The following is a 16,930-nucleotide window of genomic DNA, read 5'->3' on the forward strand; positions in this document are numbered from 1 at the left end:
CCCAGGATTTCTGGTCTCATTTGGAGAAACTCCAGGTCAGACTTCTTCATGACAAATAACTTCAGTCACCCATATTGAAGACGATGAGGGCTCCACCCTGCAGTTAGTAAAGGAGTCCTAAGTGAAACTTTTTCTCATCGTCCTCAACACCAAGTACAAAATGGCGGTGGTCTTTTCTCTACCTGAGTCAGAGCCATTTGAGAAGAATATATAGAAGGACAGATTTGGTTCCAGATTCCACTGTTTACTAAGAACAAAATAAATAATACAGGCCAACTATTCGTGGTTTCTGCTTTATCCCTCACCTTGTGTGTCTGGCTTTGGGGAAGAAAGTTGACCAAGGAGTAAATCAGCAGTCCGAGCTCTTCTCCTACCTTTGGCTTTGGACTGAAGTTCCAGCTCCATGTAGATCTCCCCAACCCCAAGGAGAGAAATGCTTGACTAGTCTGTCAACCAAAGACACCTGAGACTTTGCTTATAAGGTTCACCCCAGTTCATACCTTCTAGTGCCCTTATCTTTCTGGAAATTCAGCTTCTCTAAAGATTGTAACTTATTTTTGTTCAAATAACCTTGAATTGAATGTTGTCTGAAGATTGATAACCTGGCAGGCATTGAGACCATATTTGTTTCCTGCCCAGGATTTTTTCAGTGGGGAGATGAATGAGAAACATCTATGTGGCATGTCCTGCTACACACACACACACACACACACACCAGTAGGCCTCCTGAGTCATCACAGCTAGGAATTGCCTGAGAATTAGGCCTATGGCTTACTCATGTTACCATCAAGTGGGAGGGGCTAGGGAGCAAGGCACAGGGTTCCAATCTAGAAGCAGATGCCATGGTGCAATTCCTTTATTCTCCTTCAAGACTGAGATGTCATTTATCCACTCACCAATATTCCGGCCTACTAGCGGCTTACAGCAGAATCCTTTGGTCTTTGGCCAAAGATGGCTGTCTTGCTCCAAGTTAAACCCATCCCTGGGTATCCTGCATCTAATGACTGACCAAGCTGGGGTACAAAGGCCCCACTCCAATGTAATGACAGCCATCATCCCTGATGTAAATCTAATATTAAAACTCCATGACCATCTTCCAGCCCTCTTTCCTGGGTGTATGGGGGAGATATAATCATAGGTGTGATATATGCTAATGAGGTGGTTGATCTGTATTTTTTTTTTTTTTTTTGCTGGGATGTCATCACAATCTGAAAAGGCCCTCTTAACACCTTTAATACATTCTTGGGCAAATTTCCATGTTTGGAGAAAATCTAAATATGAGCCTGTGGTAGGAGGATATGAGGACTGGCTTATAAGTGGGAAGTGGTCAGTAGATCAACAATTGCATGTGATTTGAATTAATGGCATAGTTTTCTTGCACTATGTCTAAAATTTCAAGAACAATTTTGTTATTTGAATTTTGAAATATTAATAGTCTCATGAATATGCAAAAATAGGAGTTTAATACCTTATCAATTATTTAGTGTTACCTTAAACCAAGGAACAGGCGTAGAAGGGAGTGGGGAACGTGGGTGTGTGCGTACATGCGATCTGTAGGCAAGGTGCAGGGAACAGGGACACCCCTACCTGCTTTATCATTTCTCAGCTGTGATATGAGCCAAATGTTTCCCAATCCATGGTACCCATACCTGATCAAAGAGAATTTTACATTTAAATATTTATCATTTTCATTATTGTGAATTCACTGTTTCAGTTACTTTCTATTATGGCAAGTGTTTATTACAGGTAGTAATATAAAGTTTTCTCTAAAAATAAATTTATGTAAATACAAAATAAACATATTTAAATAAAATATTCAGTAATATAAATGGCCTGCAGATGTTGTTTTAAAAAAATCACCATGTTGGTGGTATATGAATGGTAAGAGTTTGGATATTAATTAATTTAATTTAAGGTGTAAAGAGAATAGACAAAAGAGATTGTCAACCAGCACATTGTGGAAACCCAGAAAACATTAAACAAAATGTTATCAAGAATTCATGTTGCATTGGTTAAAACTGTGAAACTGAGGTATATATGCATAATGGAATATTACTCACCCATAAAGAAGAATGAAATTGTAGCATTTGCCAATAAATGGATGGAACTGGAGACTATCATGCTAAGTGAAGTAAGCCAATCCCAAAAAACCAAGGGATGATATGTGGATATCTCTCTGATATGCAGATGCTAACATACAATACAGAGTGGGGGAAGAACAGAAGTTCATTGGATTAGACAAAGTGGAATGTCAGAAAGGGAGGGGGGATAGAAACAGGAAAGACAGTAGAATGAATTGGACATAACTTTCCTAAGTTCACATATGAATACATTACCAGTGTAACTCCACATCATGTACAACTACAAGAATAGGAAATTATAGTCCAGGTATGTATACTATGTCAAAATACATTCTATGGTCATGTATATCTAAAAAGAACAAGTTAAAAAGAGAATTCACATTTATTTGGTTAAAACTTTATGATTTTTATTGTTGTTTTTGATTTGCAGTCTTAAGCCAGTCCACCCATTCCCATTATATATTGGGCAAGATGGTTTTAAGGCTTTTATTCTCTGCCATGCTTGCGTGGTCAATGAGATTCCTACTCATCATGTCAATGTTATTATTGTTCATTAATTGTACACCCAGAATGGATCAGATATCATTGAAGCCAATTAACTAACATAAAAAGATAGATTTAAGAAGAACATGGAAAAAAATCCTCAGTCTGGATGATTTCCAGACTAACTATAGGAACACTGTAGAAAACTTGAGAAAACTAGTGGTTTTCAAAATTTTGCTGTCCCAGAACATTCTGTTCAAAGAACTCTTACTCAAAAGTTCCACAGAGCCACGGGAAAAATGATAACGAACTCCTTGGGTGAATAGAGGAGGGTGTGGATGTTGGGTACATAAAGGTTCTCACGTCATGCATAGATAAACTGTCCATTTCTCTCTCTGCTAGGCATCCACACCCCATCTCATCCCTGAGGCTTGTGAGAAATGATGTGTCATTTTAAAAGTTCCAATCTGGAACAATTTCCTTTTTTTCTATTCTCTCTGTAAATGTCCTTTTGTGTCTGCATCATGGTCAATGGAATTTTTTAAAAATATTATGCATTGATATATAGTAATTGTACATACTTATGGGGTACAGTGTGACATTTCGATGTATGTACACAATGTGTAATGATCAGATCAAGGAAGCAGGCATATCTGTCACCTCAGACATGTCATTTCTTTGTGTTGGAAATGTTCAAAATTCTCTCTACTATTTAAAAATATTCAGTTAGTTGTTGTCAACTGTACTTATAGATAGAACATTAGAGGAACATTAGAAATAATTCCTCCTACTCAACCTCTCGTCTATACCATGACACGGTGATTATGTATTCTCTGAGAGTATTACAGATATGTCTCGCCAAAGAGAAAAAAACAGCCTGAATTCAGGAGCAAACCAAAGAGCACAGGCTCTATTCAGAGCCTTGAGTTTCCGGCTTCTTTATACCAAGCAGTCCCAGCCACCTGAAAGAGTCCTGGTACACATTAGACGAACAAACAAAAGAATGGAAAGAAGAGAAAAATTGGTCAATGATAAATTTTAAGGAATGGAATGCGTGGGTCAAAGAGTTCACATTTTCACAACTTTTAGTGAATGAGTTAGTCTAAGGACCAGTTGGGGACAGTGGTAAGGGCCATAATAATCCAAATTTAGGGAGCTCTGTGGTTGCTATGTCAGGGTAAGCGGTGGCTAATGAAAGGACCTCTGAGACACTTAGAGAAAAAAGATTGCTGGTGAAGGGTGGGGTTTGGGAACCTCAAACTTGAGCCAATTTAAATTTGGGCTCTGATCACGAAACTACTTGTGTGAAGGACTGGCCAAACCACAGAGGTTTCTCACGTCGCAGGTCAGAGTCCGCTGGTGGCTTGGGCCAGCACTTGGCTTACCAGACAGGACAGCTTCTGCTGTGCAGCTGTGGGCATGCGATGTCCTGAAGACAAAACCAGGAATGCCTATGTGCTCGGGAGTTGCAGGCAGGGTTTGCCAAACCAGCCTATGGCACGCCTCAGTATTCAGATTGGGATGAATGACAGATAATTGAGCGTTCTCTTGTCACACGTAAACATGTCCCCACTCCTCCCTGGTGCTTCTCCTTCTCCACCCTTCTAAGTCATTTTGCAAGGCATTGAGTGCCTTCCACGTCTCCTTCAATCTTTCCCAGTCAGCCAGCCTGGGACAATGTCGCCAGTTCTTGTACACTTCTAGTCCAGGCCTGTCTGGTGGCTCACTGGTTGTGTGTAAGTCGTCTCCCTTACTGGACGAAAAGGTGTAGAGGGCAGCAGCTTGGTGTTTTTACACTCTCCACAGCACCTTTCCCTGGCCTCTCGTGGGACTCACTTCTGGTTGGCTGAAGGACATGAATAAGCTGGACAGTTTTGGGGAGTGCTCTAGTTCCCGGCCCTTCCTGGCCTACACCCTCTTGTTTGGATTATCCAGCCTACAAAGGCTGGTGGATTGGATCTTGAGCTAGCTTTTCTGGAAAACTGAAAGGACACTTGATTTAGTGGAGACTCACAGTTGAGTACCAGGAGGGACGGTGTCTTCTGCTAGGACATCTCCATTCAACAATGGTGTTAGCTGGTGCACGCTGAAGCCTCTTGCTCCACAGGGACATCCATTTGAAAGCTCTGCTAACATGATTCCAGGTGGATAGTTTTAGCTAATCTATCTTGAAGGAACACACACACACACACACACACACATACTCAGTGTTCACATTGGAGGCCTAGTGACCAAACTTCAAAAGCAGCTGTATGCAACCATCCTGGATTTAAAAAACAACAATAACTTGTAAATGAAATAATAAGGTGCCATCTATGACACTATCTTCCACCTGAGAAACTTAATTTGAAATTTTACTTCCACAGATCACTCCTCCCAACCCAATTACCCTGAAAGATAAGGCTGAGAGGCAGGAGGACGGGGAAAACTTTGACTGAGAATCTTAAGGAAACAGGTCATCCAGCTGGAGACCAGCCATAACATGCCTCTCTGGGTCCCTGGGCCCTCGTCCCAGTTCCAAGAGGCCATTACCAGGGAGGGATTGCAAAAAGCCAGCTCACTTTCTGTCTTTCCTTCCTTCGGGTGTTCTGGTTCTAGATCCTACCCACAGTGTATGATGGAACAAAAAAGCAACATAATTGTTTAAGAGTTCAGTGTTTGATGACGGGGGTGGGAGCAGACTCAATTTCCTGTTATACCAGGTGATAGGTCCATAAAAAATTTGTTTAACATTCTCAGTCTCTGTTTCATCACCCGAAACTAAGTTGATATTTATCTTACAAGGGTCCTGTGAAAAAATAAATGAAATATCATGTAAAACTCAGCATAATGACTAGCACAGGAAGAGATCAATGAGCATATTTGTTCCACATCTTTTTTTTTAAGCACCTGGTGTGTGCTGAACATTATTCTAGCACTTAGGCAATGTCAGTAAATAGTGGCTCTTTTAGGGGACCCAACAGTTTGGGACCCTGGGATGTAGGCATAGTGGGAGGAAAGCTTGGCTGAGTTTATGACATGATAAGGGCAGTTTACCACTTCTCCTGGTAACCCAGAATGAGCTGTGGGAAGGGACAAAGGAGGGACCATGTTATCACCCACAGTCTGGTGGAGACCCTGAATCCCTTCTGCACTAGTACCTCAACTCTAGTGCCTTGGTCACATCTCCTTTCATGGGATGGGAGACATCCAGGGATGTGGTCAACTGTATCCCCCAACCCCACTCCCAACTGAGATTCGCCCCAGCTGCACCCTGCCCAGAACCTGCTCTGGACCCCCTCTTCTCCTTGTTCTGACTCTCAGTAGTATTTCTGAGCAATAAGGTTAGTAAGACATGGAATCATATTCATTCTTCCTTTGAAAGCAGTTTCCAGATCTTTCCTCCCTAAACCATATTTTCCCTTTGTTTGCCTTATCTGGTTTACTAACAGTGCCAACCACTGCTCCTAGGAGTTAAGATTCTAACAACTAAGGAGACTAGAGGCCAGAGGTGATCTTGTGAACATGAGGGTAGTATGTTCATTACCAAGAACTGTTTCCCTAGAATAACAATCATACAAAGGCATAGGGAGGATACTTATACTTGGAATCATAGATCTGCCACATCTCAGCAAGAGTTGTTTTGCATGTGGGTTATCAAGAGTTGCACCTTCCTGTTGAGAGCCGCACTGTAAGTAGGAAATCAGCCAACAAGCAGGCTGTTCTCTGCTCCTTTCTGTATTTAGGACATCTGTGCAGCCTTACCATCCCTATAGACAGAGGCAAGAACACCATCTCCTACCAGAGGAGAGTTTGTGCTAATAATGGCCTGGGGGAAAGGCACTCTTGGTGTTTTCTATCAGCTCCAGATACAAAGGCTTGATTTTCAAGGTTGTCCACCGTCTAGTCTCCCACGGTCTAGGCCCTGCAGCCACAGAGACTTAGAGCAATTCACATTCACAGAAATGGTGGCTGTCCCATGGAAGCCTGATGGTCTCTTGTTGGTAGGAAAAGAATTTGCCTCTTGAATCACTTAGTTGATGCCAGGGTGACTAAGGTCCCCAAACAAGGTAATTTTCTTAAGCATACCACAGCATTCGGTTGAGATTCCCACAACCAAGTCAGCAACAACAGGAAGAAAATTCGATTCTCAGTCAGGTGACCCCAGTTACCTTCCAGCGGGTATTTTTGATGTCTTCAGGAGGAGCTGTGTCTCTGGGTCCTGGAACATCTTCCAAAACCTGCCTGCTGCTATTGAAGGGGCCAAAGTCCCACCCCAATGCTGGCCTGTGGTTTCCTTCTGCTCTTCATGCTGACCTATCTTCTTAGGACACAGCCACCAGGAAAGGGACTGGCCATCCAAGAATGTCTGGTAGCCAAAGTCCCCTGCACCAATTCTAGTTACCTCTTTCTACTCAGATTTACTTTCCAGTGTCAGAAACACTTTCAAGAGCATCAGCTCCCCAAGATATCTGGACCCAAAGTGAACCTGGTCAGAGGTATCCTGGCCTGCCCCCAACTCCCAGCTCAAAGAAGATGGTGTTGTGTTCTCAAGGATCCAGGTTTCACCAAGCTACCTACCTTGCAAGTCCAAAAGCTTAGCCTGTGAGGCCCAAGAAGAGGCCACCTGTGCAGCAAAGGCTCCATCTCTTGTAGCAGGACGAGCCAACAAGCTACTTGCCCTTGAGTCTCAAGGACCAGAACCAAGATCCTGCCAGCAGAGACCAGGGTGACTGTGCAGAGTTTTTGCTACCTCACCTGACAGATGACTGTTTCTCTGTTCAAGGAGGCCATTGGAGTGAAACTGAAAGCTGGTTTTCATGGACATCTCATTGCAAGCCAGCACTGGGTTACCTGCTGTAGCCCTCTCCTGTCTCTTTGCTCACACGCCTTGACTTGGCAGCACTGCTAGACAGAATAAAAACATACACTTCTGCCCAATTCCTGTCTCCTCTCATTTCCACCAAAGTTTAAATGATTTCTTTCTTTGTTTTATACTGCTAGGATTCTCACTGCCTTGTTCCAGTTTTTTTCTACATCTACTAAAGGAAGAATTCCGGAACCACTCAAATGTCAATGCTAGTTGTTAACAAACAACTAGCCTATTTTACAGATAAGAAGAATTACCACTATCATATTTGTTGATCCTCCACCCAGCTGTCCACACTAAAAATGGGCAAGGAGTGTCTGCTACGAACCAAGCAAAGTGCCACTTAATTTGAAATCGGAATCCAGTGCTTTTCTGTTTTACCATAGACTTTCACTAAGGCGCATCCTCCTTGATTATGAGGGAGCTTGAGTCAGTCAACAATTTTTATTTTTATTTTTTTGGTACCACCTCCAATGTTCTGGCACATTCTAACTTTGTACAGCAAAAAATAAAACAAAACCAAACAAAATCCACTTCTTCCTGAAGCTTTCATTCTAATTGGGGAAGGCAATCAAAATAAGAATAAAGAGTGGCGCATGCCGTAATCCCAGCTCGGGAGGCTGAGGCATGAGGATCATGAGTTCAAAGCCAGCTTCAGCAATGGCGAGGCATTAAGCAACTCAGTGAGACCCTGTCTCTAAATAAAATACAAAATAGGGCTGGGGATATGGCTTAGTGGCCGAGTGCCTCTGAGTTCAATCCCTGTACCCCTTCCCCTAAAAGAAAAGAATGAAGAGAAAAATGAACAAAAAGCAGAGATTGAGAATTGGGTGTTTAAACAAATGCTAGGTAAATATTATTGCCACAATTTTTTCCCCCCTGTATTGGGGATCAAACCCAGAGCCTCACACATGCTAGGCAAGTGCTCTACCACTGAGCTACAATCCCAGACCTCCATGAAGTTATCAACTGAACACCTGAGAGAATACATTTCTGTCCATACTAAAATATTCCTTAGTTTTAGCAATTTCTTCCTCTAAAGTGTCTCTGGAACTGCCAACCCGCTGTCCTGTCTCTTTTCTCTCGGGGCTGATCCCATCCAGTGAAGTGTCCAAGGTTTATGAGATTCTTTTTCATGAATGAAAGTAGAACTTCTGCTTGGTCCTTCAGCAAGGGTAGATCGAATGGAAATACCTGCATTTCTCTAGCTATATTTGGTTAACAACCTCTTTCTTCAACTCCAGCTCCAACTCCTCCCCCTCCAGTTCTTCTTCCTTGTCCTCCTTCTCCATCTTTTAGCTGTACTACAGAATCTTATTGATTTAGCCAGCTGTTTGACATTGATGATGACCTAGGTGGGCTTTGGCCCAAGATTGTTTTGTGGAGCTGATGTAAGCAAATTTAGAATGAAAATAAGACTGAGCAAATTGTATTACTTAAGGGAATAATTAGCTTTGTTTTTATTATCTCAAATAAGTTGTCTTTAAACACATCAGAAGGACAAAATCATAGTTGATTAATAGGCTCTTATAAACAATTCTTACCTATTCCTAAAAGCAGGGGCCTATTATGTACTTTCTACCTTGGCTTAGACTCACAATATTATACCTTGAGTCCCTGTGGATTTGAAAGTAATAAAATGACTTTCCTTAAAAACAAATATTATAGAATTTGCATTTCATTAAATTGAGATTGACTTTACCCAAATTTGGCTGATTTTAATATATATCACCCAAATCCAATTGGGGGTTTTCCTGTGGCCTATTTCAAAAGATGTATTTATTCAGCCTTATGGGTAAGATTCTCAATCACGCTTCCCTTGTATCAGGCACGTCAAGAGCAGGAGATAACACAAATGTGCTTGGTTTTTAATAGCTGAGATATGTCTACATGAACTTGGCTGTATATTTGCCCAATGCCAGATATTTGAAAAGGGTGAAAAATTAAGACAATCATTGGTCTTTCCAAGTAGCATGATGTTGGTGTCATATTTGCAACACATGGATTATGCTGTAAGGTCAGTTTGGGGATACTTTGGGAATTTGGGAATGGAATGGGGATTGTTGGCTGTGAATCTCAGACTGGGCAGGTGTGTGGATAGGTGATGAAGCAGATCCACAGAGGTGGTTACACTGTGAATCTATATGCATAGAGGGACACACAGTTTTGTTCCTGAGACACCAATTTCAAGGTCAGATCTATTTTGCTTAATAGCAATTCTATTCTTTTTATCCTTTTTAGAAAAACTAGAAAACATAGAAGTATATAAAGAAGAAAAAAAATTTAAAAATCACCTTCAATCCCACCCATCAGAGTTAAGCTATTAATGAGTTTTTTGGTATAGTTCTTGTTAAGTCTCTTTTAATTTTTCTTTTTATGCAAACATGTTTTTGAAAAACAAACATTGGTGTTATATTGTTTACACAACTTTATATGCCACTTTTTCCTACTTACTACAAGTAGGGCCTGCTTTTTTCATGTGATTAAATACTTATAGAAAGCATAAATATCTCATGGTTACATGAGATATTCAACTTTATTCAACTTCTCCTTGGCCGATGAACATTTAGACTATTTTGTTGTTTTCATTTTTTTCTTGTTTATATTAAGTAAACATTACTGAACATAAATGTATGTTGATAACTTTGACAAATTACTCCATGTCCATATTCATTAGTGTCTTCCTTAGCTTCAGAAGGACTGGTAGAGACTTAAAGTATGCTCAAGATCCTGAAGACAGACAGAATAGTTTATTTGTAGCACTGGATGTTTTGGAGTCACATTGATCAATTGTGTTTAATCAATTCTTGGCTTCATTTGCTTACTTAGCAAGAATTTATTAAAGTCATACCATGTGCAAGGCATTGTGGGGAACTGCAAAAAAGATGTCAGGACTACACGATCTTGTTGGGAAGATGTCTGGAAAATATTTAAAAAATCCTTGATTGTGTTGGATGATAATAACTGATAACACTTAGATAGAATTTTGTATCTTGTTCTGGATATTGAATGTATATTTGCTCAATCTTCTCAATAGCTGCTATTATTATTATCGTAAATCCCATTTTACAGTGAAGAAACCAAAACACAGAGAAGTTAAGTCATTTGCCCAAGATTACATACCAAATAAGTGGTGAAACTTGGATTTGAATCCAAGCAAAGAGGCCATGTTTTTTCCATTCCACATGTATCTTGAATATAACAATGCAGAGAAAAAGTAGTATAGAAGGTGTATGTCAAGGTTAGCATTTTACAGAGGTGATTTTTTTTCTTGCATTGGTTTTGTAAACCTTCAACAATAAGCAGATTTGGGTTTTTTATTAGTCAAAGCTACTCTGATGCCATTTTCCCCAATGCTTAGAATGTTCTGAGAATTTGTTGACCCAGAAGAAGTAGTTATAGCATGTGATTTGGATAAGTCATTTATTTGAGAATAGGAAAGTCATCATTTCACCTGTCCTGTCCCAAGAAACATCTGAGAAAATCTTGGAAAAATAACAATTTGTAATAAGCTCAATAGGGGTTTTATTTGAAAAAAGTAGCTATTTTTTAGGAACACGTTCATATTCCAAGTATACTTTTTTGAAAGTTCATTGTATCAATGAATAAATGCATTTAACAATACTTCAGGCTGCAAGGCTTAAAGATCACTGATCCAGATTCCATGGTATCCTGGTGCCAGCTCCTCCTGGTTCCCAATCTCTTTCCAATCTCCTGATGAGTGACTTTGCTTTGGTAGGTGATATCAGCCACGGTGGGAACAGATAAACTATAGAACTCAGAAAATGCTTCCAATCGAGATTCCCACACACACCCAGGCCTGATGGTTAAATATTTACCAGTACATCACTGCCTAAGCCTGTTAGGAAATTCATAAACCAGAAGTTCTGTGACTCCAGGGGAAGAAAGAGAAAAGTGTAAGTAAAATATCAAGAAGGCTATTCTCCTCCTGGATCTCAAATCTTTTTATCTGTGGCTTTTACTTGTTGGGTCATTGAGGGTGGAGGAGACCTTGTAAAGTTGGTTGAGACTCCTAGGTAACTGGAGGTTAATAGGTTAGTGCGGTGAAGAGTGGTGAAGAGTGGAGGCTGAGTGAGGAGGGCAGAGCAGCGAAACATCTCAAGGTCATCACTGTGGTTTCTGCCTTGCTCTGCTTGGTGTTGGTGGATGCCCTCTGGGAAGCCCTGGTGGAAGATCATTTTGTGTGCAAGGAGGAGGAACTAGATGGTGCTCAAGCTGGAATGAACCTCCTACATCTGGCCCAGTTCCTTCATTTGACAGAGGAGGAGAAAGGAGCCCACCTGATGGGGAAGGGAATTTCCCAAGGTCATGGGCAAGTTAGTTTTTAGGAAGGATCTGGACGAAACTGGTGTGACTCACAACTCTCCAAGGACTTGCTATTCAACATTGGACAATATCTTGGCAATAAATTGGAGATGGTGTCAGGATTAAATAATACATGCAAAGAGCTTAGAACAAACGCTCAATAAATATTTTACAGGTCCTTTGTGATGAGAGAGAGGGGGAGAGAGAGAGAGAGAGAAACACAGCATACTATTAATTAATAATATATTAGTTTGATTTACTAATAGATTAAAGACTAGGATATTACTATTTAATAATAGATTGCAAACCAGCCTACACATTGGTAAAACATTAACATTTTGGAATTTTCAATCTAGAATTTTCCTCAAACCCTGATTGTACAGGTATTCTAGTAAATGATTCACCCACAGCATTAGTTACTCTATTTTAAAAGAAACTTCAAAGAATTTGTAGCTGAATGAAGGGTCAAGTAATTGCCAGGTGTCTTTAGAGAACACAAGTTCCCTCAGGCCTTTTCTCATAGAATGCTTAAAGAGACCTTTCTCCTCTTGACAGGGAGGTAGCTGGCCTTTCTTTTGTGTTGGCAGTGACTTAAGGTTGATTCAAGAGCCTGACTCTTTGGGTTCCCTCTCCCAACTCTACTGCTTACTCTTCTCACTTCCATAGGAAAAACACTTAAAAGCTCTGACCTCCATTTCTCATCTGTAGAATGGGGATAATAATACTTGTTTCATAGGACTGCTGAGAGGATCAACTCGAAGAACACATGAAAAGCATTTAGAGCAGCACTTGGAACATAAGAAATACTCAATTTCCTGTTTTTAATTTATTTTTATTACTTTTCAGATTTATTTTACTGTGATAAAATATGCATAACATAAAACTTACTGTTTTGACCATGTTTAAGTCTACAATTCAATGGCATTGAGTACATTATTGCACAACCATCACCTCTGTCCATCTCCATCATCACAAACTGAAACTCTGTACTTTTAACCTTTCCTCATGTTAAGATAGGTTTTTTTTGTTGTTGTTAAGTTGTAGGAGTTCTTTATATATGGTAGATATTAATTCCCTATCAGATATGTTATCTGCAAATATTTTTCCCATTCCGTAAACTACCGTTTCATTCTTATGATAGTGTCCTTATATACACACAATCTTTTAATTTTGATGAGATCCTATTAATCTGTTTTTTTTTTCTTTTGTTTCCTGTGCTTTTAGTTTTATATCCAAGAAAGAAATCATAGCCAACTTCAATGTCATGAAGCATTCCCCCTATGTGATTCTTTCTTTGGGCTGGGGGTACCAGGGATGGAACTCAGGGGCACTGAGCCACATCCCCATCTCTATTTTGTATTTATTTAGAGACAGGGTCTCTCTGAGTTGCTTAGCACCTCGATTTTACTGAGGCTGGCTTTGAACTCACTATCCTCCTGGCTCACCTTCCTGAGCCACTGAGATTACAGGCGTGGGCCACCACACCTGGCTCCCCCGAGTGTTCTTCTAAAGTGTTTTATAGCTTTAGCTTTTATGTTTGGATCTTTGCTCCATTCTGAGTTGATTTTTGTAAACAGTGTAAGGTAAGGATCCTACTTTGCATGTGAATATCCAGTTTTCCCAGCACCATTTATTGAAAGAAAAACAGACAAACAAACAAACCAACTTTTCACCATCAAATGAACTCAGTACCCTTCTTGAAGATAATTTGACCATGTATGTCAAGGTTTATTTTTGACTCCTTAGTCTCTCCCCCTTGTTCTGTTTTTCTGCTGGTGCCACTTTGTTTCCATTAGTGTGGTTTTGCAGCAAGTTTTAACATCAGGAAAGGGGAGAGCCCCAATTTTATTTTTCTTATCAACATTGTTTTAGAACTTTAGGGTCCCTTGAGACTCCATATACAATTTAGGGTGTTTTTTTTCTATTTCTGCAAAAAAGGTTGTTGAGATTTTGATAAGGATTGCATTGTATCTATAGATTACTTTGAATGGTATTGACATTTTAACAATATTAAATCTTCCAATTCATGAACACAGAATGTCTTCCACTTATTTATATCTTTAATTTCTTTAAGCAATGTTTTGTAGTTTTCAGTTTGCAAGCCCTTTGCTTCCATAGTTAAAATTTATTCCTGCTCAGTTTATTTTTTTAACTCTAAAATATTGCTTAATTTAGGTTTGGCACTCTGCCAAAAACTTTATGAATGTTAACTTTTTCAATCTTTATATACAACATTCTGCAGATGGGAGAAACTGAGGGAAGAATATAGAAACAAAAAATAGCAAAAAAGGTAAAAAAATAGTGTGATAAATAATACGATAGGAGTATATTTGTGAACACATACAAATATTTATATGTATATAAAATCTATGTGGGCAAGATGAAGCAAGGCAAACAGTTATGTGTGTGTATGTGTGTATGTGTGTGTGGGTCTCTGTGTATGCATATAATGATTTTTATGCTTTTGTTTTGGGGTTGTTAAAGGTGTTTCAGGTACCAGGGTAACATGAATTGATTTATACATTTTCCTATGATGTGCATGAAGTATTTCCACACTTTGAAACTTTCCTACCCTATCATTATTTTTTTCTTTCTCTTTTTTTAACATTCCTGCTCCTACTTCATACTCTTTGGAAGTGTTACAAAGCATGGTTTTAATTTTTAAAATAAAGTAAATGAAGACTGTTCGTTGGGAAAAAAAAAAGAAGACTGTTCATTGGAATCTTTTTGAGAGTTTTTTCAAACTTTCTTAGGTAACTAGAATTATCCATCTGTATGGGGAAACCAGGGTTTTGAAACTGTTAGACTAAATACATGTTTGTTTGATATTAAAAAAATTTAAAAATATTTTCTTGCTAAGGTTTTCATAGCAACTCAAATCTTTGGAGGAATGTTGTTCAGTCCCCATCTTTGTACCATGAGATGAGGCCAATTACAGGGGGGTGTGAGACCCCAAGTTTCACAATATTTCTGAACTTATAATTCTGACAGTTCAGGTGTAGTGACAGGTTAGAGCTGTGTTGGGGGGCAGCCGTGGTTAAGAATGCCTTGTTTGGGTTGATAAGACTCAGTCTGGACAACGGACTCCAAGGGGGCCAGCCTCTGTCCCTAAGACACCAAATCCAGGGTCTCCTAATCCTGGCCTTTCTAGGATTCTGATCATTAATAAGCTAAGAAGTGGAGGCTCACTTGCCAACCTGGCTCCTAAATAATTTCCAAACAGTTGTGGAATTCATCCACCCATTCATTCATTCATTCATTCATGTATTCACTATAAAAATGGATGTTTTTAGTTGCCTCAAAAGGTTTAGGAAAACTAAAATATCCCATCTGACAGTCTTTATTTACTTTTTGTTGAAAGTTAAATATGTACTTTGAGGTGTTTTCAGGAGGCATGCAATAGGAGTGGGAATGTTAAGAAAATAATGATAGGGTAGGAAAATTTCAAAGTGTATAAATCTTTCCTCTCTATTATAGAAAAATATATAAATCAGTTCACATTGTGTTATGTGCCACACCTTTAACAACCCCCATTCAAGGCCAAGATGAACTTACAGGTGCATTCAACATGTATCTGTTGAGCCTGTTGCTAGGCAAAGTACAACAATGTTGCTCAAGTAGGTTGCCAGGAGCATCATGGAAGTATATCATCTGGGTTCAATCAGGAGAGCAAAACTGTGCTATAATCTGAACAGGGATAACTTTATATAAATTATTGCCTATATCGGGATTTTAGTAACAAGGTATTATCTGGTAAGAAGTAAGGAGAGGGCTGAAGAAAATGAGAATATCAGGTATAAGGAGCAGCCATAATGTGTGGGTCTGGAATTCTGATCTTCTTAGAGGGGACCTGATTGTGACTCATAATTGGCAGGGAAGATGCTATGAGGCCACGCTAGTGAAACTTGCCACCTGGAACTTGCCAGAATCTCCCCTCCTCAGGATGATGAGGAAAGGTGTCTCACAGGAAGTACTTGGCTATGAAATTGTCTGAAGAGAAGGCATGCCAGGGCAGCTTCTCAATTAGGTACTGCAGAAGCTGGGGACTGGGAAACCTGCTAAGAAGCCTGCTGAGCAAGCACAGGAGACAGCAAAGCAAACCCCTTGCCTCCTGAATGTCTCTCTAGCACCCTCTACCCACACAGATTAACATTGTGGCAGCTGGCGAAGGAAAGATCCATTCAAGGGCCCAGATTCATTTTCACAGAGAAGGCAAAAAGGGTGAATTTGGAGTGGAGAGGCATTGAATTGATAATTGGTTCAAGACAGCAGGGAATCCCACATGGAGGGAAGAGAACATGTAAAGGCAGGTAGACATGAAAGAGTATGCATGGATTTGGGGAGCAGCAAGTTTTGATCTTGACAACCAGAACAGGGTCACCTGTACCTATCTATACATCTGTCTCTGATCTCTTTAACCATAATGTATGTTTCTAGGGGTTAGTAATGGTGATTTTATACCCCTGCATATAAAATCTTAGCACATTCAGGCTCAATAATGATTGATTGGTTGATCAATTGTTGCAAAGCTTTAGGTTATTCTATTTGACCAGTTCAGTGTGATCCAGCAGGGTATGCTGCCTGTGTTTTTAGAAGAATAAAGTTCAGAATGTGTGAAGTAGTTTCCCCATGGAACCTACCTCTGGAATATTGTGTCCATCAAAACTATCTAATGAAAAACTATCTACTGAAAAACAAAACAAGATGGCAACAGCAGCAAAGGATGTCAAGCCCAGGATGGGCAAATGTTTGGAAACCTTATTTTGCTACAGTTGTATCCTGGTTTTCCTCCTAGCCACTCTCTGCTTTTCCTGACCTGTGCCCATTGCAAAAATGCTGTTTGCCAGGGTTTGGTTCTCAGTCCCCTTCTCCTGTCATGCAATACACTTCTGCTGGCAGACTTCATCCATACCCATGTTTTCAACAACCACTTATGGGCCATGACTCACTCACCTGTATCTCTGACCCAGATCTCTCCTCTGAGTGCTGGTATCACCTGCTCAACATCTTCACCTGTGTCCCACAAACACCTCTGACTTGACATGTACAAAGCAGCATGCCCCAGCTCCCCAGACCCACACTGGGCTTTCCTTATCTGTAGTGTGTTTTCTTAGTGACCTTGTCACCATCCAGTCAAACCAGAAACACCTACATCCAAGTGTTACTGGTTCAATGTTCCTAGCACTTCTCC

General features: G+C 40.0%; 1 long non-coding RNA gene across 1 annotated transcript in view; it reads left to right on the plus strand.

Moving 5' to 3' along the window:
• Positions 1 to 11,257: 11,257 nt before the first annotated feature.
• The window catches only part of LOC124106069 (uncharacterized), a 63,954-nt gene continuing 58,281 nt past the window's right edge, over positions 11,258 to 16,930 (plus strand). The window contains exon 1 of the long non-coding RNA XR_006855976.2: positions 11,258 to 11,330. This is a non-coding gene — a long non-coding RNA (uncharacterized LOC124106069). The remainder of the gene's footprint in view (positions 11,331 to 16,930) is intronic.

The sequence above is a fragment of the Marmota monax genome, unplaced genomic scaffold (genome assembly GCF_021218885.2).
Source record: "Marmota monax isolate L192 unplaced genomic scaffold, Marmota_monax_Labrador192_F-V1.1 WCK01_AAM20220418_F8-fsc00057, whole genome shotgun sequence".
Lineage (NCBI taxonomy): Eukaryota > Metazoa > Chordata > Mammalia > Rodentia > Sciuridae > Marmota > Marmota monax.